The sequence below is a fragment of the Macaca mulatta genome, chromosome 2 (genome assembly GCF_049350105.2).
Source record: "Macaca mulatta isolate MMU2019108-1 chromosome 2, T2T-MMU8v2.0, whole genome shotgun sequence".
Classification (NCBI taxonomy): domain Eukaryota; kingdom Metazoa; phylum Chordata; class Mammalia; order Primates; family Cercopithecidae; genus Macaca; species Macaca mulatta.
The window spans coordinates 95,106,359-95,119,647 of record NC_133407.1 but is presented as its reverse complement, the minus strand read 5'-3'; positions in this window follow the sequence as shown (position 1 = coordinate 95,119,647).

Below are 13,289 nucleotides of genomic sequence, written 5' to 3'. Positions count from 1 at the left end.
GGACCTTCGGGAAGTAATTAGGATTGGATATGGTCATCAGGGTGGGGCCCCCATGATGGGACTGGTGGCTTTAAAAGAGAAAGAGAGACCTGAGCTGGCTTGCTCTTGCCCTCTTGCCATGTGATGCCCTATACCATGTTATGACACAGGAAAAAGTCCCTCAGCAGACACTGGTCCCTTGATCTTGAACTTCCCAGACTTCATAACTGTAAGAAATAAATTTCTTCATAAATTATCCAGTCTGTGATACTCTGTTTTAGCAATGCAAAACAGAGCATGACAATGTCAGAAGTTACAGTTTTAGCAAGGGAGCCTTTTCCCCTTTCCAAACAAAATTTTCTCTGTTTAAGAGACAGAAAAGCGGCTGGGCACAGTGACTCATGCTTGTAATCCCAGCACTTTGGAAGGCCGAGGTGGGCAGATCACGAGGTCAAGAGATCGAGACCATCCTGGCCAACATGGTGAAACGCGTCTCTACTGAAAATACAAAGATTAACTGGGCATGATGGTGCGCGCCTGTAGTCCCAGCTACTCGGGAAGCTGAGGCAGGAGAATTGCTTGAACCAGGGAGTTGGAGGTTGCAGTGAGCTGAGATCGTGCCACTGCACTCCAGCCTGGTAACAGAGTGAGACTCTGTCTCCAAAAAAAAAGACGGAAAAGCAAAGGTGATGTGATGGAAATTTCACATTGCTGTTTGCCCCCTTTTGGAGAATGCTGTTTGTATCCTTCAGTGGAACATGGTTGAGTTCACTGTTGCATTGTTAAGTGACTGTGTTGGGGATATGTGTATTGAAGGAATTCGAAGCCAGCCTGCCCAATTACCCACATATTGGTAGAATTCTTTCTTTAGGATCTTTGCCAGGTCTGGTGCTGTGTGAGCAGAGTTGTTTTGCACATGAATGCATCTGTTTCTGCTACAGACACTTACAGAGCATTTGCTGTATACTAGGGCCTCTGGAAACAAAGATGGTAATAAATGACCTCTGCCCTTGCCCTATCTAATGGGAAACAGGATCCAGCTGCATAGAAAAATGTAATATAGGCCAGGCATGGTGGCTCACATCTGTAATCCCAGCACTTTGGGAGACCGAGGCAGGTGGATCACCTGAGGTCAGGAGTTGGAGACCAGCCTGGCCAACATGGTGAAACCCCATCCTTAGTAAAATTACTAAAATTAGTCGGGCATGGTGGCACATGCCTGTGGTCCCAGCTACGCAGAAGGCTGAGGCAGGAGAATTGCTTGAACCCTGGAGGCAGAGATGGCAGCGAGCCAAGATCGTGCCACTGCACTCCAGCCTGGGCAATGGAGTGAGACTCCATCTCAAAAAAAAAAAGTAATATAATTGACAATAAGTGGTATAATATACCTGTCTACTAGGTGCCATGTGCGGTCAGGTGAGTGAGGTACTAAATTCTGCTTTGGGTCAGGAGGCTGAGGGAGAGGCAGTGATGTTTGAACTGGGCTTTGGAGGATAGCCGTTTGCCAGATGGAGAAAGGTGGTGAGTCCAGGCCGTTGCAGGCAGAGGGACTCACAAGGTCTAGGACAGTAAGGCATGAAGGCATGCAACGTGTTGGGGGCACAGAGTGGATGGCTCAGGCCACTAGGCAGAGAAGGGCAAGCAAGGGATGCAGCTGCCTAGCAGTAAAAGGCCTTCTCTTGTCCCAGAGGACTTCATTCTGGAGGCAGTGAGGAGCTGCTGGAGATTTTCAACCAACTTGAGTTTTTCAAGTTGTATAATGTCCACAGTCTGGAGTACAGGCTGGAAAGTGAAGAGAGGCTGGAGACAGTCCCAGACACCAGGTATGTGGGCCAGGCTGGCTGCAGCGGCTCAAGCCTATAATCCCAGCACTTTGGGAGGCAGAGTCTGGAGGATCACTTGACAGCAGGAGTTGGAGACCAACCCCACACCGCCTGCCCCAGGTCTCTACAAAAAATTTAAAAATTAGGCATGGTGGCGCATCCCTGTAGTCCCAGCTACTTGGGAGGCTGGGGTGGGAGGATTGCGTGAGCCCAGGAGTTCGAGGTTACATTGCTCTATGATCACACGTCACTGCACTTCAGCCTGGACAATAGAGTGAGACCCTGTCTCAAAAAGAAAAAGAAAAAGTACAGGTCAGGGTGGGGAAAACAGACTATGGTGCACATCGTGACTTAAAAGTACTTCTCCCTTGGATAAGACCCATTACAGGCATGGACCAAAACAGTCATTGGTTGGAAAAAAGCAGCTAACTACCTTCTCTTTGATAGCAGCGTGGCTCAGATATTTAATAACCAAGAGAAGAACAACATTTAAGAACCCCAATGATTGCTTTTTGATCACAGGGGAGAACACATAGCATTGTAGTTGAAATACAGCAGTTAAAATTCTTGCATTCAGACCCTAGCTTTGTCACTAATTAGCTGTATTGCCTTGGGCAAGTCATTTAACCTCTCTCAGCTTTATTTGTAAAATCTGAGGTGGCAGCACTACCTCACAGGCTTGTTTTGGAGATTAAAGGAGAAAATGTAGAGGTTGCCTTTAGCATTGTACCTGGAAAATCATTTATACTTGCCTGGTAGTTATTGCCAACTCTGGTTCTTGCTAGGGAGCAATTAAGAAACTGCCGTAAATTCAGCCTAGCTGGTTACTCTTGCCAGGAAAAATCCCAGGTCCCAGGATGGTGAAAAATCCTGCTTGGACATGCATCACCCTGACCCCTCTCTCCCCTCCCTTCCCCAGCTGTAGCCTGCTCCAGTGTGACCCAGGAACCTGTCAACCACTGACAGACTGTGTTGCTGCCGGACTGTCGGGGGAAGCCTCCGTCAGTAGGTAGAACTGTGTGCTGGTGGGACAGCAGCCCACCCATTTGCATGAAGGCTGGGTCAACTGAGGAACAACTCACTTGGAACAACTCACTTGCATGAAGGCTGGGTCTGGACTTGCTCCACCTGCCACCATCAGTTGTCACATGTGTGTAGCTGGTGCTGGAGAGGAAGCCTGTGTCTGGCTTGCGCCTCAGTGTGGGCAGGCATCACACTTGCTGCTGGGCAGCAGAGTAGGGCGGTCTTTCATTTAGCTGAACTCTTTCCCCCTTTTCCTCCTCCACAATCGACTTCTCACTCCTGCACACTTACTGTTAACCCTCAACTAGTCCTCTTAGGAATATTAGAAGGTGAAATGTGCATCTGTGCCCTGCCTAGCCAGGGCTCTTCTGCTGTTGTCATGAAAGTATTTACAGTGTTGACAGTAATGTTTGCACGTCTATTACATCTTTCATCAGAAGATCTCAAAAAAGCGCTTCTAGGCGGGGAGTGGTGGCTCACGTCTGTAATTCCAGCACTTTGGGAGGCCAAGGTGGGCGTTTCACCTGAGGTCAGGAGTTCGAGACCAACCTGGCTGATATGGTGAAATCCTGTCTCTACTAAAAAAAAGATACGAAAATTAGCCGGGCATGGTGGCGGGGGGGGGCGCCTGTAGTCCCAGCTACTTGGGAGGCTGAGGCAGGAGAATTGCTTGAGCCTGGGAGGCGGAGGTTGCCGTGAGCCTAGGTTGTGCCACTGCACTCCAGCCTGGGTGACAGAGCAAGACTTTGTCTCAAAAAAAAAAAAAAAAAAAAAAAACACACTTCTAGATTTTCACACTAGGCTTCAAAATACCCCGGAAGAGGAAAATGCGATTTAAACTGTGTGGTAGAAGAGATGGCTGTCCCCAAATGCTTTACTCCTTGCTTAGTACAAAGAACCTTAGGGTACCAGTCTCCTCCTGCTAATAAAACACTGTTCCCTGAGGGCTGACCCCAGGGTGCTGCCCCTAGAGGTTAGTAGTTTTTCCCCACCAGACTGGGAGTATAGGGCATCCCAAGAGGCCCTGCCCGCAGCTCTCAGCTCTCTGCCGCAGGCGGAGTGGAAACACTCTTGCCCATCCTCCCCCAACCCCTGGGAATGTCCCTGGCGACACCATTCCTTCTGGATGGTGCCTGGGCCTTGAGGAGATTATACCCCTGATACCGATGATTACCTTGTCACCCTGACATTTGTCTCCCATTTGCTGGATCCCTGGGGACTCAAAATGCCTTGGTGCCTCTAACTGGCTCAGTCTCCTGCAGCGAGCTCCAAGTGAAGTGTGCACTCTCCTCTGCCACCTCCAAGCCACAGCACAGACGTCAGCTCCCTCCCTGCTAAGAATGGCTGATGGCATTCTCTGTATGTATACCACCCCTCATTACCATTTTGCTAAACTGTTAGATTAGATTAGACATAATTCTTAGTCCAAAACCAGCCTCCCCCAGAAACAAAAATCCACTAACAAAAACAGGGTAATTTGGGACTTCTCCCTCTTCCCAGTTATTCCTTTATCATTACCAACTATGTCATAAAAGTATTATGGTTTTTTTCCATTATTGAAAGCAGGCAGTTAAAAGTGCTACTCCAGTGAACACATAAATGATAAGAAGGTGAAACCGCCAGGCTAGGAGCAGTGGCTCACGCCTGTAATCCCAGAACTTTGGAAGGAGGAGGCAGGAGGATTGCTTGAGCCCAGGAGTTCAGGAGTTAGAGACCAGCCTGGTAGGGAGACCCTATCCCTACAAATAATTTAAAAAATTAACTAAGCATAGTGGCAGGCACCTGTGGTATCAGCTACTTGGGAAGCTGAAGTAGGAGGATTGGCTGAACTTAGGAGTTTGAGGCTGCGGTGAGCCGTGATCGCGCCACTGAGCGACAGAGCGAAACTCTGCCAAAAAAAAAAAAATAATAAAAATCTATTTAGAATGGGAGTTTATATTAAAACATTTCTCCAGACTAACTGATCCTCTGATTGCTTAACTTACAGAAGACGACTAATCACTTGAAACCTTAATAGAAATAATATGTTTCAACATTGCTGAGGAATTTGTTAACTTCCCAGATGAAAATTCTGGGATTAGGTGGTGAGTAGAGAAACAGGCAGTGAGGGCCAACATTCAGAGGTTTGCATTTCATGAAAGGGCTTTGGAAGTATCTGAAATTTGGAGAAATGTACTTAGGAGGTGGGGTCTGTGACAGTTTAGGTCTTATATACACAAGGACAAAATTTCACCCTCCTCCTAGAACATCAGGGAGATGGATTAATGAGAAAGATGTGACTCACCAAGGGTAATATTACATTTATAAACACTGAAAGAATATACCAGTTTAGAAACTCTTATCATCAACCCTGCTTTTTCAGATGTTTTTATTCTTGTATTTTTTGCACATTTTTATTATTTGCTAATGTAATTCTCCTTTCCAAAAAAAAATCTGACTTGCTTAAGTGAATGTTTAAAGAAGTTAAAAACTGCACAGTGGAATCCACATTTAGGAAACTCCTTTATGAGCAGAAATATTTGTCTCTTCCTCAAACAGAAATTTCATGTTGCTGTTAAAACAAAGTGACTTGATTTCTTAGATACACTAATAAAACAAACAGTATAATGTATCAACACTTTAGTTATGATTTCTTCTTTTATATATATATATTTTTAGACAGGATCTTGCTCTGTCACCCAGGCTAGAGTGCAATGGTCATCATCACAGCTTACATCAGCCTCAGCCTCCTGGGCTCAAGTGGCCCTCCCACCTCAGCCCCACAAGTAGCTGAAACCACAGGCATGCACTACCATGCCCAGCTATTTTTTATTTATTTATTATTTATTTTTGTAGTCTCACTTTTTTGACCAGGCTGGTCTTGAACTCTGGGTCTCAAGCGATGCTCCCACCTCGGACTCCCAAAGTGTTGAGATTACAGGCATGAGCCATTGTGCCTGGCCTTTTTATGACTTCACAGCGAGAAATGTACCTCTCGTTCAGATCAGAATATTTATATTGATCTGACTTGTGTGTTTCTCCTGAGTGAAAAGAGGATGGAAGCCAAATTATAATGATGAGGTTTCTTGATGAGCAGGGACCCAAATAAAAGGAAGGTGGCGCATGGTTTTGTTCTGCAGAGGATATGACAATTTGATACATGTCTCTCCACAAAAGGAATGCATACGGGGGCTACAGGTTGAAGATACATGCTAGGAGTTCTCTCCCTGCAGAGTTCCCATTTTTCTCCTTCACTTGCTCATCTCCATTTTGTTGACATATTCTTTCTTTAGATGTATTAATACCATTAGCCTGTTTTCCCTAAAATTGTCTGATGACAGGAATCACCTGGAGTGCTTGCCAAAAGTAGATTTCTGAATTAGAATCTCTAAGGGAAAGGCCTGGCATTCTGTATACTTAACAAATGCCCCAAGTTGTTCTGACCAGGAAGGTTTGGGAACAATGAGTTGGTCTAGTGCGTCTCAAAATTTAACATTCCTACTAATCACCTGCAGCTACCGATTCCACTGGTGTGGAGAAGGGCTGAGAGAGTCTCCATTTCTAACATGCTGCCAGGCTTGCAGCCCGAGGACTGCGTTTATTTTATTTTGAGATGGAGTTTTGCTCTTGTTGCCCAGGTTGGAGGGCAATGGTGTGATCTCGGCTCACTGCAACCTCCGCCTCCTAGGTTTAACCGATTCTGCTGCTTTAGCCTCCCGAGTAGCTGGGATTACAAGCATGCGCCACCATCCCCAGCTGATTTTGTATTTTTAGTAGAGACAGGGTTTCTACATGTTGGTCAGTCTGAACTCCCGACCTCAGGTAATCCGCCCGCCTCAGCCTCCCAAAATGCTAGGATTACAAGTATGAGCCACCGCGCCCAGCCCGAGGACTGCATTTTGAGGGACATGCATCAGTGATTCTCAAAAGGTGGTCCAGGGCCAGCAGCAGCAGCACTACCTGGGAAGTTATTAGAAATGCAAATTCTCAGCCCCACCCTACATCTCCGGCATCAGAATCTCACGGGTGAGGCTCAGCAAGACGTCTGGAGAGATTTTTATACATATGAAAAATCAAGAACCATAGATCAGATCTGTAGTTAGTTAGGCTTAGCTGCTTCTTACTGCTTCTGGCTGGAAAGTTATTTCACTGGAGATAAACCTTTGAATATTTCTAATCTTATTCGTTTTGTGTACATTTACGTAGTTTAACTCCACTTGGGGAGGTGCCTTGCTAGCCCCTTTGTAAAGAGTTCAGGGAATATTGGCAAGAAAGTCATCTTGGGGTATTTTGGGGGAAACTGTTCCTTGTTGGCTTCAAATTTAATGTTTAAAGATCACTACGGAAACCGCGTTAGGTTAGAACAGGCTTTGCAAATGCAAATGGGAAAGGGACAAGCACACAGACAGCAGTGAGTGAGGCAGCATGGGGTAAAGGGGAGGAGAGGTTTGGTGAGCTTTGGACCTTGGAGAGCAGCTACTCCTCAGCCCCACCCAGCTAGTGCCAGGCTAGGCGGGAATGTGGGCTCAGGGCGGTCACATCTTCCAACATTTTGCGTGAAATCTCCTGATTTTGAAATTTTGGCCAACTCTTAGATTCATGGTAAATATTCCGTGTGCCTAACCAAGTTGGCCTTGGTCGGCAGCTCTGCCTTGGAGGAACTAGCTGGGGAGATGATTCACCAGCCTTGCTGCCCCTCCATGGGTCACCCTCACAAAGAAGCAAGCCAAGGCTGCTCTGCCTATGGAGTAGTGGTTCTTTTGTTTCTTTACTTTCTTAATAAACTTGCTTTCACTTTATAGATTCGTCCTGAATTCTTTCTTGCGTGAGATCCAAGAACCCTCTCTTGGGGACTGGATTGAGACCCCTTTCCCACAACACTATTACTTACTTCTGGGGTTTTCATAAGAATTAATTTACATATGAGAGTTCCCTTCTCTCCCTTGGACACTTTCCCCAGGAGTCCTTTGCTTTCTGTTTTTTGTTTGTTTTTGTTTTTTGAGACATAGTCTCACTCTGTCCCCCAGGCTGGCTTACAGTGGCGCGATCTCGGGTCACTGTAACCTCCGCCTCCCGGGTTCAAGTGATTCTCCTGCCTCAGCCTTCCGACTAGCTGGGACTACAGACACGCACCCCCACACCCGGCTAATCTTCGTATTTTTAGCAGAGACAGGGTTTCACAACATTGGCCAGGATGGTCTCGATCTCTTGACCTCGTGATCCTTCCACCTTGGCCTCTCAAAGTGCTGGGATTACAGGCGTGAGCCGCCACACCTGGCAGGTCCTTTGCTTTCAAAACACCATTGAGTATTTCATTGTTGTCAAATTAAATCCAGAGTAGTATCTGAGATTCCATGTCATCTAACATGCTGTGGAAACTACAAAGCCTCCAAACAGGTTTCTACAGAGACTAGTACTCTTTGCCTTCCTCAATTAATTACACAGAAAGGATGGGAAAGGTGCATAGGGTGAAGGGGGAGATCAGGAAAATACAAACAAAGAAGCCAGGCAAGCTGAGGTATCGCCCAGCTCTGGTGGTCCAGTGCTGGGAAACCCAACCACCAATTACTTTCCAGGCCCCATGAAAGGTAAGTCAGCTCCTCTGTCCAAGTAGCAAACTGATCAGCCGAGGGTTAGCACCCATGGAAATTGTTGGAACACTTCATGTTGGAAAATGAAGTTTCAGATTGTGTAATCCCTCTAGAAGCAAAGAATACTTAACAGGAAAGTAATTCCAGAGGCAGATCCAGGTTTTGCAGGTCCTGAAGCTTACACAATTTGGGGAGAACTTATTTAAGAAAAAGAGTGTGAAATGACATATACAAAAATAGTTTTGAAAGTACACGGCAGTCTTAGCCAAATGTGGTAGAATGTTTACTTCTAAAATTTTACAAAAATCAGATGACTAGAGACTTGGAAGGGGCCCATACAAGCAGGGGTCCTGGAGGTTCCTAAGTATCCTGGAACATCAGCCTGTGTCCTGGTGACCACTGGAGGGCTGGGAGGGGTAGTGTCCAGAATGAAAGTGTTGGTGCTCTGGGAAGCTGGTGATGTTCCGTGTCTTGACCTAGGTAGGAAGGTGACTACACAGTGGGTAATTTCACAACAATCTGTTAAACTGCACACTTGGGTTTTTGCTTTTTTTTTGAGATGGAGTTTCGCTCTTGTTGCCCAGGCTGGAGTGCAATGGTGCAACCTCAGCTCACTGTAACTTCTGCCTCCCAGGTTCAAGTGATTCTCCAATCTCAGCCTCCTGAGTAGCTGGGGTTACAGGCACCTGCCACTACGGCCAGCTGATTTTGGGTATTTTTAAAAGAGATGGGGTTTCACCATGTTGGCCAGGCTGCTCTCGAACTCCTGACCTCAGGTGGTCCGCCTGCCTCGGCCTCCCAAAGTGCTGAGATTACAGGCATGAGCCAAGGTGCCTGGCCTAGTTTTTGCACTTTTATGTATACTTGTTATATTTCATAATTTAAGAAATAATTTGGCCCTTTTCTAAGTTAGGGAAAATACTCATTGGATGAAGTAGGTCTTCAATAAATACTTGTTGAATGAGCTAATGAACGAATAATTTTCAAATATATTCAGAAAATATATAGTAAAGGCCTAAATGTGTAAGGACATGTTATTAAATATTTTATAGTGGCTGGGTGTGGCGGCTCACACCTGTAGTCCCAGCGCTTTGGGAAGCTGAGGAAAGAGATCACCTGAGGTCAGGAGTTTGAGACCAGCCTGGCCAACATGGTGAAACCCAATCTCACTAAAAATACAAAAATTAGCAGGGCGTGGTGGTGTGCACCTGTAAGCCCAGCTACTGGGGAGGCTGAGGCAGGAGAATCACTTGAAGCCAGAAGGTGGAGGTTGCAATGAGCTGAGATAGCACCATTGCACTCTAGCCTGGGCAACAAGAGTGAAACTACATCTAAAAAAAAAAAAAAAAAAGACTGGGTGCAGTGGCTCACGCCCGTAATCCCAGCACTTTGGGAGGCCGAGGCGGGAAGATCACGAGGTTAGGAGATCGAGACCATCCTGGCTAACACAGTGAAAACTCATCTCTACTAAAAAATACAAAAAATTAGCCGGGCGTGGTGGCAGGCGCCTGTAGCCCCAGCTACTTGGGAGGCTGAGGCAGGAGAATGGTGTGAACCCAGGAGGTGGAGCTTGCAGTGAGCCGAGATCGCGCCACTGCACTCTAGCCTGGGTGACAGAGCAAGACTCTGTCTCAAAAAAAAACCCAAAAGTTATAGTATTATTATAGTATAGTATATTATTTTAAGCAAAAAGAAAAGTAAGATTTAATGAGAGAAAATTATATTTTACTTCATTTTGCCTTTTCTTGCGGGGGACAGGGTCTCTGTCACCCAGGCTAGAGTGCAGTGGTGTGATCATGGTTCACTGCAACCTCTGCCTCCTGGGGTTAGCAATTCTCCCACCTTAGCCTCCCTAGTAATTGTGACTATTACAGGTGTGCACCACCAAACCCGGCTATTTTTTGCATTTTTTGTAGAGATGGGGTTTTGCCTCATTGCCCAGGCTGGTCTCAAATGCCTGGGCTCAAGTGATCCATCCACCTCGGCCTCCCAAATTGCTGGGATTTCAGGAATGAGCCATTGTGCCTGGCCCTCTATTTTTTTTATCCTACAAACCCATATTTGTCCACTCTAATAAGGAACTAGGATTGGAGGCAAAATGGACAAGATAAACAGGTAGAGGGAGGTACAAAAGGGAACATCCATCATGTGTAGATATTTGAAGTTATTTATCTTGAGTTAATCCAAGGGAAATCTTCAATTTTTTATTACAATTTATAAAATGCATCTTTCTCCTAAAAGAAGTGTTCTCCTACTTTTCTTTGGTGATGATCGATATTGTGCCCAAACTGACGGAGTACATCACTCACTCTTTGGAAAATCAATTTCTCAAGTAGTCAGAAATTAGGATAGCTACATGAGAGATTTTTAATAGCCAGAGCTTTCAGATCTGCAATTACCTAATTATACTACATGCTCCATTTTCATTCCTATTTAATTCAAGAAATTAAGGATCTATATTATCCCTGTTTTCAATATCAAAATCTGAACAGGTAGTGTGATAATTTTTCCTAATTTGTGAATGTGTAGTTACGTAAAACCTTATTAAAGAGCTATTTTATTATACGTTTAATTAATTACCTTTGTTGTGAAGTCTGGGCATACATACGGGGGCAAAGCACTCAGAAGGAGGCATAAACAAAACAGTCCCTTGGCTCAAGCACTTAATAATTTACTAGGAAATCAGAAACATAAACCTGAATCAATTAACTTGCTAAATAAAGTTTATGTTCTTAAAAAAATGTATAAAACATCCAGGGAAATATAAATACAAACTAGATATTTGAAGACATTCAGGAATGATTCCTTTTTTTTTTTTTTTTTTTTTGAGTCTCGCTCTGATGCAATCTCGGCTCACTGCAAGCTCCGCCTCCCAGGTTCCCGCCATTCTCCTGCCTCAGCCTCCCAAGTAGCTGGGACTACAGGCGCCCGCCACCTCGCCTGGCTAATTTTTTATGTTTTTAGCAGAGACGGGGTTTCACCATGTTAGCCAGGATGGTCTCGATCTCCTGACCTCGTGATCCACCCGCCTGCACCTCCCAAAGTGCTGGGATTACAGGCGACAGCCGCCACGCCCGACCTCAGGAATTATTCTTAATTTTGTAGATGAGTTAACGGTATTGTAAGTTCTCCCCCTAGAGCCACCTTCTTTTCAGGACATATCCTGAAATATTACAAATCAAATGTTATGATATCTGAGATTTGCATCAAAATTATGCAGATTGACTGGGTGCGGTGACTTACACCTGTAATCCCAGCACTTTGGGAGGCTGGGGTGGGAGGATCACTTGAGTCCAGAAAGTTGAGGCAGTAGTGAGCTGTGATCAAGCCACTGCACTCTAGCCTGGGCAACAGAGCAAGACCCTTTCTCAAAAAAAAAAAAAAAAAAAAAAAAAAAAGCAGCTCATGGGGAATGAATGGGGTATAGATGAGATGAGACTGGCCTTGAGTTGATAATTGTAGAAGTCAGGTGATGGGTACATGGATAGGAAACCATTCAGTCTACTTTTGGATACGTTTATAAACTTTTAGCATAAAAATTATTACACCTTATTTAATCTTTCTTTCATTGTGAAATGAAAACACTAAATATTACTGGAGCCTCAGTGATTTGCCATCACCATTTGAAGCTCTCTCAACTTTAAGATCCCAGCAAGCCTGCCTCTTGTTTCCTCCATTGCTTCTATGCAGGTCTCAGTATCTGTCCTGTGGTTCTCAGAAGCATGTACCCTGGAGGGATATAATGACAATGGTTTGGTTAGTGAGAAACTGATTGCTTGACTCTTGCCTGAACTTTAAAATCTCCACTTATTTAGGAATAAAACAGAAATAGTTCATCTTATGAGTTTCCTCAGAGGCCAGTGAAATCCTGAATTCTCTTGGATGAGAGAAACCTACAAGGATGAACTAACTAAAAGATGTGTCAGTTCTTCTTGTCTCTGATCTTGGTGTCAAGGCTATTCTGCAGAAGCTAGGGCCTTTGTCAAAGAACTGAACACTTAAACCTGTCCTAAGAGTTGGAGAAGCTAAAGGAAGATCCAAGGGAAAGAAATTTCAGGCTTGGCTGCTGCTTCCCTTGTGCCCTTCAAATCTCCCAGGAATCTTCCTCAGGGCCCTTCCTAATGGGAAACATACAAGGAAAGGAATACAGGGAAATATAGTTGAGATGCATTCCAAGCCAGCACGAGTTGTGTTCAGACTATAAAGTTCCTGAAAATCAAGCTAAAGAGTTTGGTTGGGCTGGGCACAGTGGCTCATGCCTGTAATTCCACCTGGGAGGCCAAGGCGGGTGGATCACCTGAGGTCAGGAGTTCGAGACCAGCCTGACTAACATGGTGAAACTCCGTCTCTACTAAAAATACAAAATTAGCTGGGCTTGGTGGTGCATGCCTGTAATCCCAGCTACTCAGAAGGCTGAGGCAGGAGAATCACTTGAACCTGGGAGGCGTAGGTTGCAGTGAGCCAAGATCATGCCATTGCCCTCCAGCCTGGGCAACAAGAGCGAAACTCCGTCTCAAAAAAAAAAAAAAAAAAAGTTTGGTTGATATGGACAATGAGTGGCCACTGAAATCTTTTTTGAGCCAGAAGCGACATGAGTGAGGCTGGGCATGGAGGCTCATGCCCGTAATCCCAGCACTCTGGGAGGCTGAGGTGGGAGGATTGCTTGAGCCCAGGAGTTCAAGACCCAGGAGTTCAAAACTAGCCTGGGCAACTTAGGGAGACACTATCTCTACAAACAATTTAAAAATTAGCTGGGAGTAGGGGTGCGTTCCTGAAGTCCCAGCTACTTGGGAGGCTGAAGTGTGAGGATCACTTGAGCCTAAGAGTTTGAGGCTGCAGTGAGCTGTTACTGTGCCACTGCACCGTGGCCTGGGTGACAAGATTGCAGTGGTGA